Source organism: Macrotis lagotis, chromosome 1 (assembly GCF_037893015.1).
Source record: "Macrotis lagotis isolate mMagLag1 chromosome 1, bilby.v1.9.chrom.fasta, whole genome shotgun sequence".
Lineage (NCBI taxonomy): Eukaryota > Metazoa > Chordata > Mammalia > Peramelemorphia > Peramelidae > Macrotis > Macrotis lagotis.
This window is the reverse complement of record NC_133658.1, coordinates 252,022,808-252,036,615: the sequence shown is the minus strand read 5'-3', so window position 1 is coordinate 252,036,615 and position 13,808 is coordinate 252,022,808. Positions and strand designations below refer to the sequence as shown.

Sequence of the window (13,808 nt, the reverse complement as noted above, 5' to 3'; positions counted from 1 at the left end):
CACCTGGAACTATGACTTTAGTTAAATCTGTTATTTTTGACAGAAAATTCTCAAAATTCAAAGCTATTTCCTGCTGGAAAATAATTTCAGGAACAGAAAAAAGCTAAAAATAAAGGGTAGCCACAAATATTGTGTCATAGTGGAAGGAATACTGAATTGGGAGTAAGGAAATCTGAGATAGAGTTCAAGCTTTGCCTCTTTGGACAAATTAATTAGTGTAAATCTTAAATTTCCTTTTTGAAATGGGACTTTTTAAATTTTGTATTGTTTTTTTCTAATCCTCTAAGTATGAAACAGTAGAAGGCAATGAATACAGTAGAAAGAATACTAGCTCTGGAGTCAGAGCAGAGAATAGTAGAGTTAGAAGAGACCTTGTATTACAGAATATTAGAACTAGAAAAGACTTTAAACATAGAACAAAGAAGGTTTTTTTTTAAGAATTTAGATATATATTTTTATTGATATCTTGATTTTGCATTATTTACAATATATCCTTCAGTGTTCCCAAACTCACTGAGTTTGGGAATAAAAACTATTAATTTTTAGAGTTGGAATGGATGACTGGTAGCCAAGACAAGTGAGATTTCTTGCATTCTGAACATTGCTTTCCCACCTCCAGACTTTTGGGCAACATCTTCCCTCCATCTACAATATCTACCTTCCTCATTCCAACTTTAACCTTAAATGTCCTCATCTTTTAAGGCATGGTCCAAGTACCATCTCCTAAAAGACCTTCCCTGACATTATCACCCTCTCCTTCCTACCCCCAGCTGGAAGGGATCCCTCCCTCCTCTGAACTGTGTTGTGCTTTTTACTGCTTCATTCCCGTGACATTTTGCACCTTTTGTCAGAGATCCTACTGATATTTTGTTTGTTTTATCTCCCTCTATTAAAATCAAAAGGTCCTGGAGGTTAAGAACAGTGCCTTTCATAACTTGGTACAACCCCTGGTGCTTGGCAAAGTGCCCAGACATCACTGATACTACTGTAGTTTTGACAAAGTAATATAAAGAAACTATTGGCCAAAGACCCACCCAGGATAAAATGAAGTCATGCCTGAGTACCCCATTCAGTTTTCATGCTAGGATCATCTACTTTAATGCAAAAGGATAGTAAGCAGAAATAGAAGTTAGGTAAAAGATATAAGAGGGGAATGTTTCCTAATTAGAGTAATACATGAGAGCTGCCTCAGTGGGTGATGGGTCTCTCACTCTTGTGGATCTCAGAGCAGAGACTTGATAGAAATTTGTCTGGTATATTATAGAAGGGTCTTCTATTCAATATTTTGCATATAATTGAGAATTAATAAAAAATTTTAAATTGAATTGAATTCATGTCTAGAGTGGACCAGATAAACTTTTTTTTGCAAGACAATACAAATAAGTAACTTGCCCAAATTCATACAACTAAGTAATTATTAAGTGTCTGAGGTTGAATTCAAACTCAGGTCCTCCTGACTTCAGGGCCAGTGCTCTGCCACCTAGCTGCCACCCAAATAAACTTTGAGGCCTGTTTTTTTTAAATAGTATTTTAATTTTTTTCCAATTACATGTAAAGTTACTTTTAAACATTTATTTTTTTAAATTTTGAGTTTCAAATTTTCTCCCTCATCTTTTGGTTCTCTACAATGGTAAGTAATTTGATACAGGTTCTATATTGCAATCATGTATATCATATTTCCACATTAGTCATGTGAAGAAATAAACAGACCAAAAGGGAAAAAACCACTAAAAATAAGGTTAAAAATATTATGCTTTGGGGGCAGCTAGGTGGCGTAGTGGATAAAGCACCGGCCCTGGAGTCAGGAGTATCTGGGTTCAAATCTGGTCTCAGACACTTAATAATTACTTGTGTGGCCTTGGGCAAGCCACTTAACCCCGTTTGCCTTGCAAAAAACCTAAAAAAAATATTATGCTTTGATCTGAATTAAAATTCTTTCTATGGATGTGGTTAGTATTTTTTCTTTCTCTGGATGATTAATATTAGTATTTTTCATAATGAATATTTTGGACTTGTCTTAGTTCACTATATTACTGCAAATAGTTAAGTCATTTACAATTGATTATTGGTATTACTGTGTACACTCTTCCCTTATTTCTGCTCACTTCACTTTGCATCAGTTAATGTCTTTCTAGGTTTTTCTGAAATCAGCCTGCTCATTATTTCTTTTTTTAAAAAATTAGCATTTTGTCTTTTTCCAAATTATATGTCAAGACAATTTTTAGCATTCAATGTTATAAGATTTTGAGTTCCAAATTTTTCTCCTTCCTCCCTAAAATGGTAGGCAATTTGATATAGATTTTATACATAAGTAATTATATAAAACATATTTCCATATTAGTCACAGCTGTAAAAGAAGAAACATCAAAAGAAAAAAACATGTAAAAATAAAGTAAAAAAATCTGCTTCAATCTGCATTCAGAGTCCATTAATTCTTTCTCTGGATGTGAATAGCATTTTCACTCATGAATTCTTTGTACTAGTCTTGGATCATTGTGTTGCTGAGATGAGCTGATAGTTGATCAATGTTGTTGATATTGTATACAATATTTTCCTCCTTTTGTTCATTTCACTTTACATTAGTTTGTACAAGTCTTTTCAGATATTCCTAATCTCTGCCTACTTATCATTTCTCATTGAATAAATAGTATTCTTTTACAATCATATACCACAGACTAATTCAGTCATTCCCCAACTGATGGATATCTCCTTACTTTCTAAATTTTTACTATCACAAAAGGAGCTGCTATAAATATTTTTATACAAATATATCCTTCTCCCCTCTCCCTCTTTTTTGGAATCTCTCTGGGTTCAGACCTAGTAGTGGTATTGCTCAATCAAATATTCATGATCTAATTTAGCTTTAGCCTCCAGAGTCTCAACTCCCCCAACATAACATTAGCATCCCAATTTTTTCACATCCCCTCCAATATTTTTCATTCTCCTTTTCTGTTCTGGTAGCTAATCTTATAGGTATGAAGTGGTACCTTCAGTTTCAATTTGCATTTCTCCAATCAATAGTGATTTAGAGAATTTTTCTCATGATTATAGATAGTATTGATTTCTTCATCTGAAAACTGTGACACCTCTTTTAAGTGAGTTTCTATGTTTCTCTGATCTCGGGTAAAATGGCAGATTCTCACAAAATCGAATTCATTAATTTAACATTTGTAATTGTTTTATAAATTCAATTTTATTTTATTTTATTTTCAGCTCAAATTCTCTCCCTCTGACCTTCTCCTTATCTTCCATGAAGAAAGAAAAACAAAATTCATTATATACATATATAATCAAGAAAAACAAATTACCATATTAACTTCATTCATTTTATATATATATATGTATATATATATACATATACATATCTGTATCTATAATGTGTGTGTGTATATGTCTAAGTCTGTACCCTGAGTTTATCAACACTCTCTGTCAGGAGTTGAGAGCATATTTATCCTGAGTTTATCTGGACTTGTGTTGATCAAAGTTTCTGAGTCTTTCAAAGTTGTGTGTCTTTACAGTATTGTTGTTATTATATAAATTGTTCTGGTTATGCTTACTACACTCTGCATCAGTTCATACAAGTTTTTCCAGATTTCTCTGAACTCAATTCCTTCATCATTCCTTAAAGTATATTCACTAATCATAAATTATTCAACCATTCCCTAGTTGATGAGTACTCCTTTAGTTTCTAAGTCTTTGCCACCATGAAAAATAGTGCTATAAATAGTATTGAATATCTGGATCCATCTAGCTAATGTTCCATTTTCTCTTCAAAGTAGAGCTCAAGAGAAGCTTGTTAGAAGACTTTGATGAATGACACCCAATGAGAAGGTTTGGGTCATGAGCTCATATCATCATAGAATCTCAGAGTTGGGAGGGAACTCAAGGATTATTCAGTTTAGCCCCAACTGAAGCCCCCCAACAACATCTCTAACAAATTGTTTTCCTAAATTTGACCAAAAGACTTCTGTGGGAGAAAACTCACTCCATCCCAAGGCAATTCTACTTTTAGACAGTTTTAATTGTATTTCCTGATAATGGAACCCAAAACTGCCTCTCTGAAGTTTTGACTTTCTCTTGGGGCAAGTCTAATCCTTTTCCCCTACAGCAGTTCTTCTAGCACAGTGGCAAGAGTTCTGGATTTGTAATCAGAAGACCTGGATTCAGTTCTTGGCTCTGGCAGTTCTTATATATGGAAAGTCACTTTTACTTGTCTAGCCCTCAGTTTCCTGAACAATAAAATTAGTGGTTGGCCTGACTGATCTCTTAGGTCCTCTCCAGCTCTAAATCTACGAGCCTATGAAATCCATGAAAATACGTATCATCTAAACCTTCCCCCGCCTCATAATATACACACACACACACACACACACACACACACACACACACACACACACACACATATTATCTCATTTAAGCCTCATAAAAACCTAGTGAGGGAGTTCCTATCCTTCAAATGTGGAGGAAGAGACTGAGGCTCAATGGGACCAAGATTTGTCTACAGTTACATAGAAATATTGGAGCTTGAATCTGGACCCAGGTCACTACCATGCTGTCATTAGCATGTTACAAGGGTTCAGGGAATTCTTTAGAATTTTACTCCCAGGTCCCTCCAGTGACTTAGACATTTTCTGGCCACTGATTCATTTCAGAACGTTAATTAGCAATAAGTCTTTAAGGCAGGGGTTTTTAACTTTATTTGTGTCATAGACATCCTTATCTATCTGATGAAGCCTTTGGACTCCTCAGAATGATGTTTTCAAACGAAAAAAATAAAATACATAGGATTACTAAGGAACCAATTATATTGAAATACAATTATCAGATTTTTAAGAAACAAGTTCAAAGACCCTTGATAGTCTCTTCTATCTAGGTTTTCAATGAACTGTTCCCAATTCTCCTTCTACTACCTGACTGCTCCTTCTCTGTCTCCTTTGTTAAGTCACATATACTAACCATAGAGGGTATTCTTCAAGGCTCAGTTCTGACCCATTTTCTCTTCTCCCTCTATACCCTTTCCCTTGATAATTTCACTAGTTCCCACAGTTTCAATTATCATCTCTATACGGTTGACTTTCAGATCTACTTGTCCAGTCCTAACTTTTTTTTTCTGACTTCCAATCTAAAATCTTCAACTTCTTATTAGACATTTGGAATTGAATATCCCAAAGACACTTTTAACTTGGCATGTACAAAACTAAATTCATTATCTTTTCCCCAAAACTTTCCCCTTTTTCTAACCTTTGTATAATTGACAAGGGAACCATCATTTTTCTAGTAACTGACACTTAAAATCTAGATGTCATCCCTGACACCTTGCTCTCATTCCCATATCTAATTAATCTTCTCATTTCTATTTTTGTAAAATCTTTGGGGACATATGCTCCTTATTTCCTCTGAAGCTAAAATCATCCTAGGGCAGGTCCTCATTGCCTCTTGCCTGGACTATTGAATATTCTACTGGCAATACCCTGCCTCAAGTCTCTCCCTACTGCAATCTATCCTCCACTCAGCTGTCAAACTAATCTTGACCTTGTCACCCCCCCTCTACTAATCAACTCCAGGAGCTCCCTGTTACTTCCAGGATCAAATCTGAAATCTGCTAAACTTTTAAAGCCCTTCATAGCCTGATACCTTCCTAGTTTTCTAGTCTTCTTGCTTCATCCTCCCCTTCCATGTTCCTTAGGGTCTAGTGACATTGGCCTTTTTTTATACTTCCCACAAGACTCTTCATCCCAACCTCAGAGCATTTTCTCCGACTGTCCCTTTTGCTTGAAACATTCTTCCTTCTCATCTCTACCTCCTGACTTCTTGGCTTTTTTTGAACTTCAGTTAAAGGCCCATCTTCTGCAATAGACTTTTCCAATTCTGCTTAATTTTAGTGTCTTCTCTCTGAAACTATCTCCAATTTATTGTCTGTTTATTTCATTTGAACGTAGTTTGTGTGTGTGTGTGTGTGTGTGTGTGTGTGTATGTGTATTATGTGTATGTGGAGAGTGTGTGTAAGGTGTGTGTAGTGTATGTGGTGTGTGTGGTATTTGAAGTGTGATGTGTGTTATGTGTAATGTGTGTGGTGTGTGATGTGTGTAGTATGTGGTATGTATAGTGTATATGTAGTGTGTGTAGTGTATGTGGTATGTGTAGTGTGTGGGTATGTGTTACATGTTGTGCGTGCAGTATGTGTGGTGTATGTGGTATGTGTTTATGTATATGGTGTCTCCTCAATACATGATGAACTCTCTGAGATCTGGGACTAAATTTTTTTTCCTTTCTTTGCATCCCCAGAGTTAATTCTTTGCCTGGTCTATACTAGGTACTTAATAAATGCTAATTTATTAATTAATGTATTTCATCATTGACTATCTCCAGGTTAAGAACTCTTGTTCTAAGGGAATGACATTCCTGTAGGATGAGGAAATTGAGGCAAGGAAGCAGATTTATCTGATTGAAAGGAAGTTGGTGTGTCACTGCAAGAATGGAAGACCAGAAATGATCATCTCTGGTCCTCTCCTGAGAGGCCAGAATTAACCATCTCTCTTATATATAGTCCTCTCCTGATTGGCCATAAAAATCAGTTTTTCCAACTGATCCTCATTTGATCTGATTTCTGGATGCTCTTTCTGAGTAAACATCACTGAACATGCTCTAGTCTGTCAACATCTCTTCTAAAGTTGGTGCTCTGAACCCAGTCCCCAAACTGATGCTAAAGCAGGGCAGTTCTGAGGGATCAGCTAAAGAGTGTGTTCTGGGTTAGCCAGAAGCCCTGCCCCTGTTCCTGATCAGTAGAGACAGTACAAAGGTTATGAACTTGAAGACACAGAAGTGGTCACTCTGTTGCTTGGATCACAGAAGTTCAAGGCAGGGATCTAGCTTTTAGGCTTCAGACACTCTGATTGGGAGGTCCCCTTGCTGATGACTGACTGGTCAAATTCTCCATTGCTTTTGCAATTATTTCCACCCCCCCCCCATCTCTAGAGAATTCCCAGAGTTTTCATCCAAATCCAGCCTTAGGAGAATCTTTTGTCTTTCTGATTCTTTGGAACTCTGTGATCCTGCGTTCACTCACCAAGACAACAGGAGAACAGCCCCTGTCCTTAAGAAATTGATATTTTATACTCCTTAGCCCCCAGAGATGTTGGGAGGATCCATTCAACAAACCACTATCAAATCAGAGAATAGATTTCAAAGTTCCTTAGCAAGAATAAAATGCTATGGACAGATAAGAGATTATCATATTAGTAATACCCTCTTAAGCTTGTGTAGAGAATTAGTGCCATATAGAGGATAGAGAGCTGACCTCAGTGAGAAGGGTCTGACACACATGGGCTAGGGAACCCTGGCATCCAGGAATTATGACAGATCACCATTTTTCTGGCTCCAAGAAACTCTGTGGGTTTCAGTTACAAAGTAGGCGCCACTCACAGGAAGTTCCCTACCGATGAAGTCACAGGTCCAGTCCCCACCAACAAGTTTAAATTTAAATTTTTTTTCTAATTTTATTTATTTTTTAAAGTAATGGGGTTAAGTGACTTGCCCAAGGTCACACAACCAGGCAATTATTAAGTGTCTGAGGGTGGATTTGAACTCAGGTCCTCCTGATTCCAGGACTGGTGCTCTATCCACTGTGCCACCTAGCTGCCCCTCCACCAAGTTTAAATAGAACACACACTAGTTTTTCAAATGTACTTTTTTACATTTCATTCCTCACAATATCAATGGGAGACTTCTTAGAATCTGAAAAATGTTAGTTGTAGTATTTGTGATCACTGAGTCTCAGCAAGCTTGGCAGCTGAACTATCATTTGATCCCAGGTCTTCCACTGCTTTGGTCAATGTACTTTCATTTAGAAAATCAATAAGCCCCTCCTATTTGGCAGCTACATGGATAGAGTACCAGCTCTAGAGTCAAGAGGACCTGAGTTCAAATGTAACCTCAGGTACTTGATGCTATTAGCTGTGTGATCTTGGTTGTCACTTCACTCTGATTGCCTCACATCTAGGTCCATCTCCAGTCATCCTGATTCATATTATCTGGTCACTGGATCTGGTGACTTAGCACACCCCCCTCACTCAAATCTAATTCACTTGCTTGTCATGGCCTTTTTCTAGAAGCTGGGTGGTAACAGTGGATAATAGAGCGTTAGGCCCTGGAGCCAGGAAGGTGTGAGCTCAAATCCCGTCTCAGACTAGCGAGATGGGCAAGTCACTTAGCCCCTACTTGTCTCAATTCCTCATTTGTAAAATGGGCACATATTAAAGTTGGAAATGACAAACCATTCCCAGTATCTTTGCCAAGAAAACCTCATACACATGACTGAACAACCTCATCTAGTAGTCTTCTGGGTCAAGGACTGGGGAAATAAAGGCAAAAGACAATCTCCACCCTTCCAGAACTGGGGGAGACAACAGGCAAACAAATATGTAGGTGATCCTAAGGGCCAAAGGGAGGAAATGACTTGCCTGAAGTCATCTACTGACAAGACAGGATGTATGGTATCCTTTAGGGATGAGGGGAAAAGTAGAACCCATCATTTCATGCATCATTTTTGACTAAGAGAAAGTTTCTAATGTTATTCCAGTCATAAGAAAGCTGAGGAGAGAGTCCAACTGTTTGAAGTCCCCAAAGAAATTCCGTTTATCACAGAAAGGACAGTAGCTATTATGTGACTAAGTCTAAGGCTCGCCAGACTTGAGGGTTCCACCCACCAGCTCTGTCTACAAATATTCTATACCCTGTTTTTTTCCTCTTTCCCCGCTCCCCACCCTGAACCTCTTACCAAGTTGTTGGCCCTCTATGAGGTTAAAAGAAATTTATTAAGGATTCTCCCCCATGCTGATCTCAGGGCCAGAACCCTTGGCACCCAATCTTTGGCTTTATCTCCATGTTTTTGTTCACTGTCTGCTCACACCATCGTCTGGAAATCACCCACCCGCAGAACGATAACTCTCCCACATCCTTCCAGGCAGGGAAGAGATAAGGCAGCCCCACTGAGCTGAGTCCAGCTCCCTGGTTTGCCATAGAAACGTCATGTCAAGTAATAACTGGTGGGTGCAGCAGCCCAGGGAGGTGACTGATTGTGATGTTATTCTTGTGGAATCCAAAAAAATCAGAGGTCAGAGCTGGGAGGGTCTTTTGAACACATAGGTCATGGGCTTTTGAGCTGGAAGGGGCAAGGCAAGAAAAATCAAACTAGTTGTCCCAGGTCACACAGGTCCTAAGGCCTGAGTTGGGCTTAGAATAAAGACTCTTTGATTCCAGTTCCTGTCATTTCACCTATACATCAGCCTTTGTAGGACACGGAATGACTGAGCAAATGTCTAGAACCCTCTTCTTTTCTAGAAGACAAACCTGAAGCACAAAGAAGTCCAAAGTCAATTAGCTTTATAAACTGTAGAGCATAATACAAATGTAAGTTATTGTTATTTTTTATCTGACAGGGAAAACTCATTAGTCAGTTGTAGTTATGAATATATATTACTAATAACCACAAACATTATTTATCTCTGTGACTTTGGAGAAAGTCATTCTCCCTTCTAGGTCTTGGTTTTTGCATTGATAAAAGAATGAATTGAATTAAATGATTCCTTCCAACTTTGTCATTATAATATGTGTGAGCCCTCCCATCTCTTCTAACTCTGATATAATAGAAGTCCAAGATTAGAACAGGAGGGAGTTCCAAAAAGGCTAATGGGGGTGAGGGAGAGAGGAAATGACAAGGGTGCTTCTTACCTATTTCACAATGCCCAGCTTCATCCTACTTTTCATCTTCCCCAATGTCCTCATCTACAAAGTAAAGCTCACAATTATACCACCTTTCTCACAAGGTGGTTGTAAATCTGAAATGAGATAATGTATTTAAATGCTTTTTAATATATATTATATATATTTAGACATTATACATCCTGAGAGCTAATACAGGTAGTGAAAAGAGGGACTTGGAATCAGGAATATTTAGACTCAAATACTGCCTTGGATATTTGTATTATCTTGGGTAAGTCATTATCCAGTGAAACTTACTTAGGCTCTACTCATCCAACCTTTCTGAAGAGCAATTTGGAACTATGCCCAAAGGGCAAAAAAATGGGCATACCTTTTGATCCAGCAATACCACTACTGGGTCTATACCCTGAAGAGATGATGAGAAAGGGTAAAAACATCACTTGTACAGAAATATTCATAGCATCCCTGTTTATGGTGGCAAAGTATTAGAAATTAAGTGAATGTCCTTCATTTGGGGAATAGCTTAACAAACTGTGGTATATGTATGTCATGGAACACCATTGTTCTATTAGAAACCAGGAGGGATGGGAATTCAGGGAAGCCTGGATGGATTTGCATTGACTGATGTTGAGTGAGATGAGCAGAACCAGAAAAACACTGTACGCCCTAACAGCAACATGGGGCTGATGATCAAGCTTGATGGACTTTCTATTCCATCAGTGCAACATCAGGGGCAATTTTGGGCTGTCTGCAATGGAGAATACCATCTGTATCCAGAGAAAGAATTGTGGACTTGAACAAAGACCAAAGACTATTACCTTCAATTTAGGGGAAAAAATGTTGTCTTATTATGTAATTCTGCTATCTCTTATACTTTATTTTTCTTCCTTAGGGATATGATTTCTTTCTCATCACATTCAACTGAGATCAATGTATTCCATGGAAACAATGTAAAGACTAACAGATTGCCTTCTGTGGGGGGTGGGGGGAGGGAAGGAAGAATGGGGGAAATAGTGTAAAACTCAAAATAAATAAAATCTTTCTGAAAAAGAACTTATTCAGGCTCCATTTCCTTATCTCTAAAATGAAGATAATAACAGTACCTACTATTAAAACTCCCTACAACTTGCTTTTAGATTCCCTTTCCAGACTTACTACACATTTCTCCCCTTCATGGCCCCAGGAGGTATGTGTTTTCCTATTGCTGTATGGCTTAAAAGTCAATCCTAGCCCAGGTTGCACTGTAGTTTCAGATCATTAGATTATAGGATTGATAACTGTAAAGAACCTTAGAGGTCATCTAGGATAATTTTTTATTAAACAATAACAGACAAAAGCCCCCAGCCTTGGTCTCCATCCTCCAAGGTCTTGGCAGCTCAATACTTTCTCCTTCAAATGGGGAACTGGGGCTCAAGGCTTGTTCCTGGCCTCTAGATCCAGTCTGCCAGGTCTAGGGTGAGAGGGAGGTATGAAACAAATCAGTTTGAGAATTTCTTCTCAGTTTTGGCCCTCATTACTCTCAGGCAGGGCGGATTCAGTGATCACAGTCATATCAGACTTGGAAATCAATAGAATTTTTTCAGACACTGTCCATCTGGTGGAGGCTCTAGGCTGCTAGAATCTGCCTCAGCTGACTTTAAAAAAATATCAATCTGTTCTCCATTTACTATTCCCTGAGAATCATTCTGCCAAGAACTTGCTGTGTGATCTTGGATGAGTCATTTCCTTCTCTAGGTCTCAGGTTTTTTGCTATAAAAGGAGAGGATTGAATCCAAAGACTCCTATGTTTCACTCCTATGTTCCCCACATTGACTTCTGGTTCTGATGGGGAGGGTGGAGAGCTCCATAAGTAATGACAATAATTCATATTTATTTAGTATTTTAAACCTTTTTTATTCATTATCTCATTTTATCCTCCCAACAACCCTGTGATGGATTGCTCCATCAATCACCAAGCCTTCATTGAGTTCTATTTACTCAGCACTGGGATTGCAAAGACAAAAATGCAACAATCCCTGTCCTCAAGGAACTTAAATTTTATTAGAAGAAACATGTAAAGAGTAAACTTATCTGTATATATAAAGTATATAAAGAAGGGCAGTTAGGTGGTACAGCGGATAGAGTGCCAAGAGACAAGAAGACCTGAATTTAAATCCCTCCCCAGACACTTATTAGCTGTGTGGCCCTGGGCACTTAAACCTGTTTGCCTCAGTTCCCTAATTTGAAAAATGAGCTGGAGAAAGAAATAGCAAACACTCCAGTAACTCTGCCAGGAAAATCCTAAAAGGGGTTGTGAAAACTCAGCTACAACTGAAGTGACTGAATAGCAATAACAACACAACCACAAAAATATGTAAAAATTAAGCAAAGTAATTGCTAGGGGTAAGGGAGGCACTAGCAGCTGGAGGGAATCAGGCAAGGCCTCCTAGAGAAAGTGACATTTGAACTGAGATTTGAAAGAAGCAAGGAAGTCTAAGAGGCATAGGACTGAACACTATAAAGTATTTAAGGAGAAAAGTGTGTAATTGCCAAAAAAGGGGGTCTTAGAACTAGGTTGTGAGGACCTTGAAAAACAACAATATTAAAACTAACATTTACACAGAGCCTCAAGGTTTATAAAATGCTTTGCATGAATTAACTCATTTAATCTTACATCAACTCTGTAAGAGCTATTAGTATTCTCATTTTAGAGAGGAACGAACTGAGATTGGGCCAGGGACACACAGCTGATCAGCATCTGAGGCAGGATTTGAACTTAGGTCTTCCTGATTCCATGCCTGGTATTCATGTCATTAGCTGCAGGACCTCTCAGTGGATGACAGTTATATTACATCAAACAATTCAAATATGTTGTCTCATTTGATCTTCATTTTTTTGTTTTTGTTTTTGTGAAGCAGTGGGGTTAAGTGACTTACCCAAGGTCACACAGTAAGATTCAAGTGTCTGAGGCTGGATTTGAACTCATGTCCTCCTGACCCCAGGGTGGGTGCTCCATCCACTACACCACCTCGCTGCCCCATCATTTGATCTTCATGGCAAACTTGCAAAGGAGCTCGTACATATTATAATACCCGTTTCATAGATGAGGAAAGAAGCTTGGAGAGAAATAAATTGCCTACAGTCATATCTTGGTTAGTAAGGGGCAGAACCAGATCTAAAACTCTAGTTATCACTCACTAAAGTCACCATCACAGCTCAAGAATTCCTGGTGGTCAGCCAACCATCTTCTACCAGTCTCAATTTTCTGCTTGGCCCAGAGACATGAAGGATGGGAAGGAAGTGGGAATTCATGGTTTCCCACCCCTTATCCATTTTACTGGAACTTCTATTCTGGGCAGTACCAGAATACTTCTCTACAATAATGGCAGCTCCTTGAGAATGAGGGATAGGGGCATAGGAGTGTGTATTATTTGAATTCTAGAGATGAAAGGGAACCGCTCATGGTTCAGATGACCTGAAGCTGAGAAAGTAAACAACTTGTTCAAGGTGACCCAAGGAGGAAGTAACAGGCAAGATTTGAACCCTGATCTTCTGACTAGAAATGTTATGCACTTGAGTCTTTCTGTCCCCCGTCTGGGACTGCAAAAATAGTAGTAACTCAGGACTTCTTTCTAATATGAATGAAAGGACTTTATTATAAATTGAAAAAGGGAGAATGACTTGGATCTAGGATCCCTATGGAAAGGGTCCCTATGGAAAGCAGGGATTCCCTTCCCCTTCTCAGAAATTGCCCCCCATCTTCCCTCCCCCAAGAGCACGCCTCACATACAAGGAGTCCTTGCTTGCACATACCTGGCTTCTTGCCTTTCTCATAAGGGTACTTTCTCAGTTTCCTGTATATACACAAGCATGTGCCAAGCTTACACAGTGACTCTTCCTAGCACAGGAATGCTCAGTGGAAATGTTTTTCTCCTGAGCCACTTTTTAATGAGCTCTAAGTCTAACTACAGCCAAGATTTCCTTGCCAGTGGTAGAAATGGGGTGGAAACCACAGAAGTTTCACTTTTTCCATGGGTCCCTGTGATACAGAATCTCTCCAGGCTGCAAGGAGGGGCCTGGCTGAAATTACAACAGAGGCTGTGAGTCTT

General features: G+C 38.6%; 1 long non-coding RNA gene across 8 annotated transcripts in view; it reads left to right on the top strand.

Moving 5' to 3' along the window:
- LOC141515901 (uncharacterized) overlaps positions 1 to 10,695 on the top strand; it is a 49,989-nt gene extending 39,294 nt beyond the window's left edge. For 7 of the 8 annotated variants that reach the window (XR_012476567.1, XR_012476565.1, XR_012476562.1 and 4 more), the window contains one exon: positions 6,370 to 6,634. This is a non-coding gene — a long non-coding RNA (uncharacterized LOC141515901). Of the gene's footprint in view, positions 1 to 6,369; positions 6,635 to 10,612 lie in introns of those variants that run through there. The other variant, XR_012476564.1, reaches the window with a different exon arrangement.
- Positions 10,696 to 13,808: the final 3,113 nt, after the last annotated feature.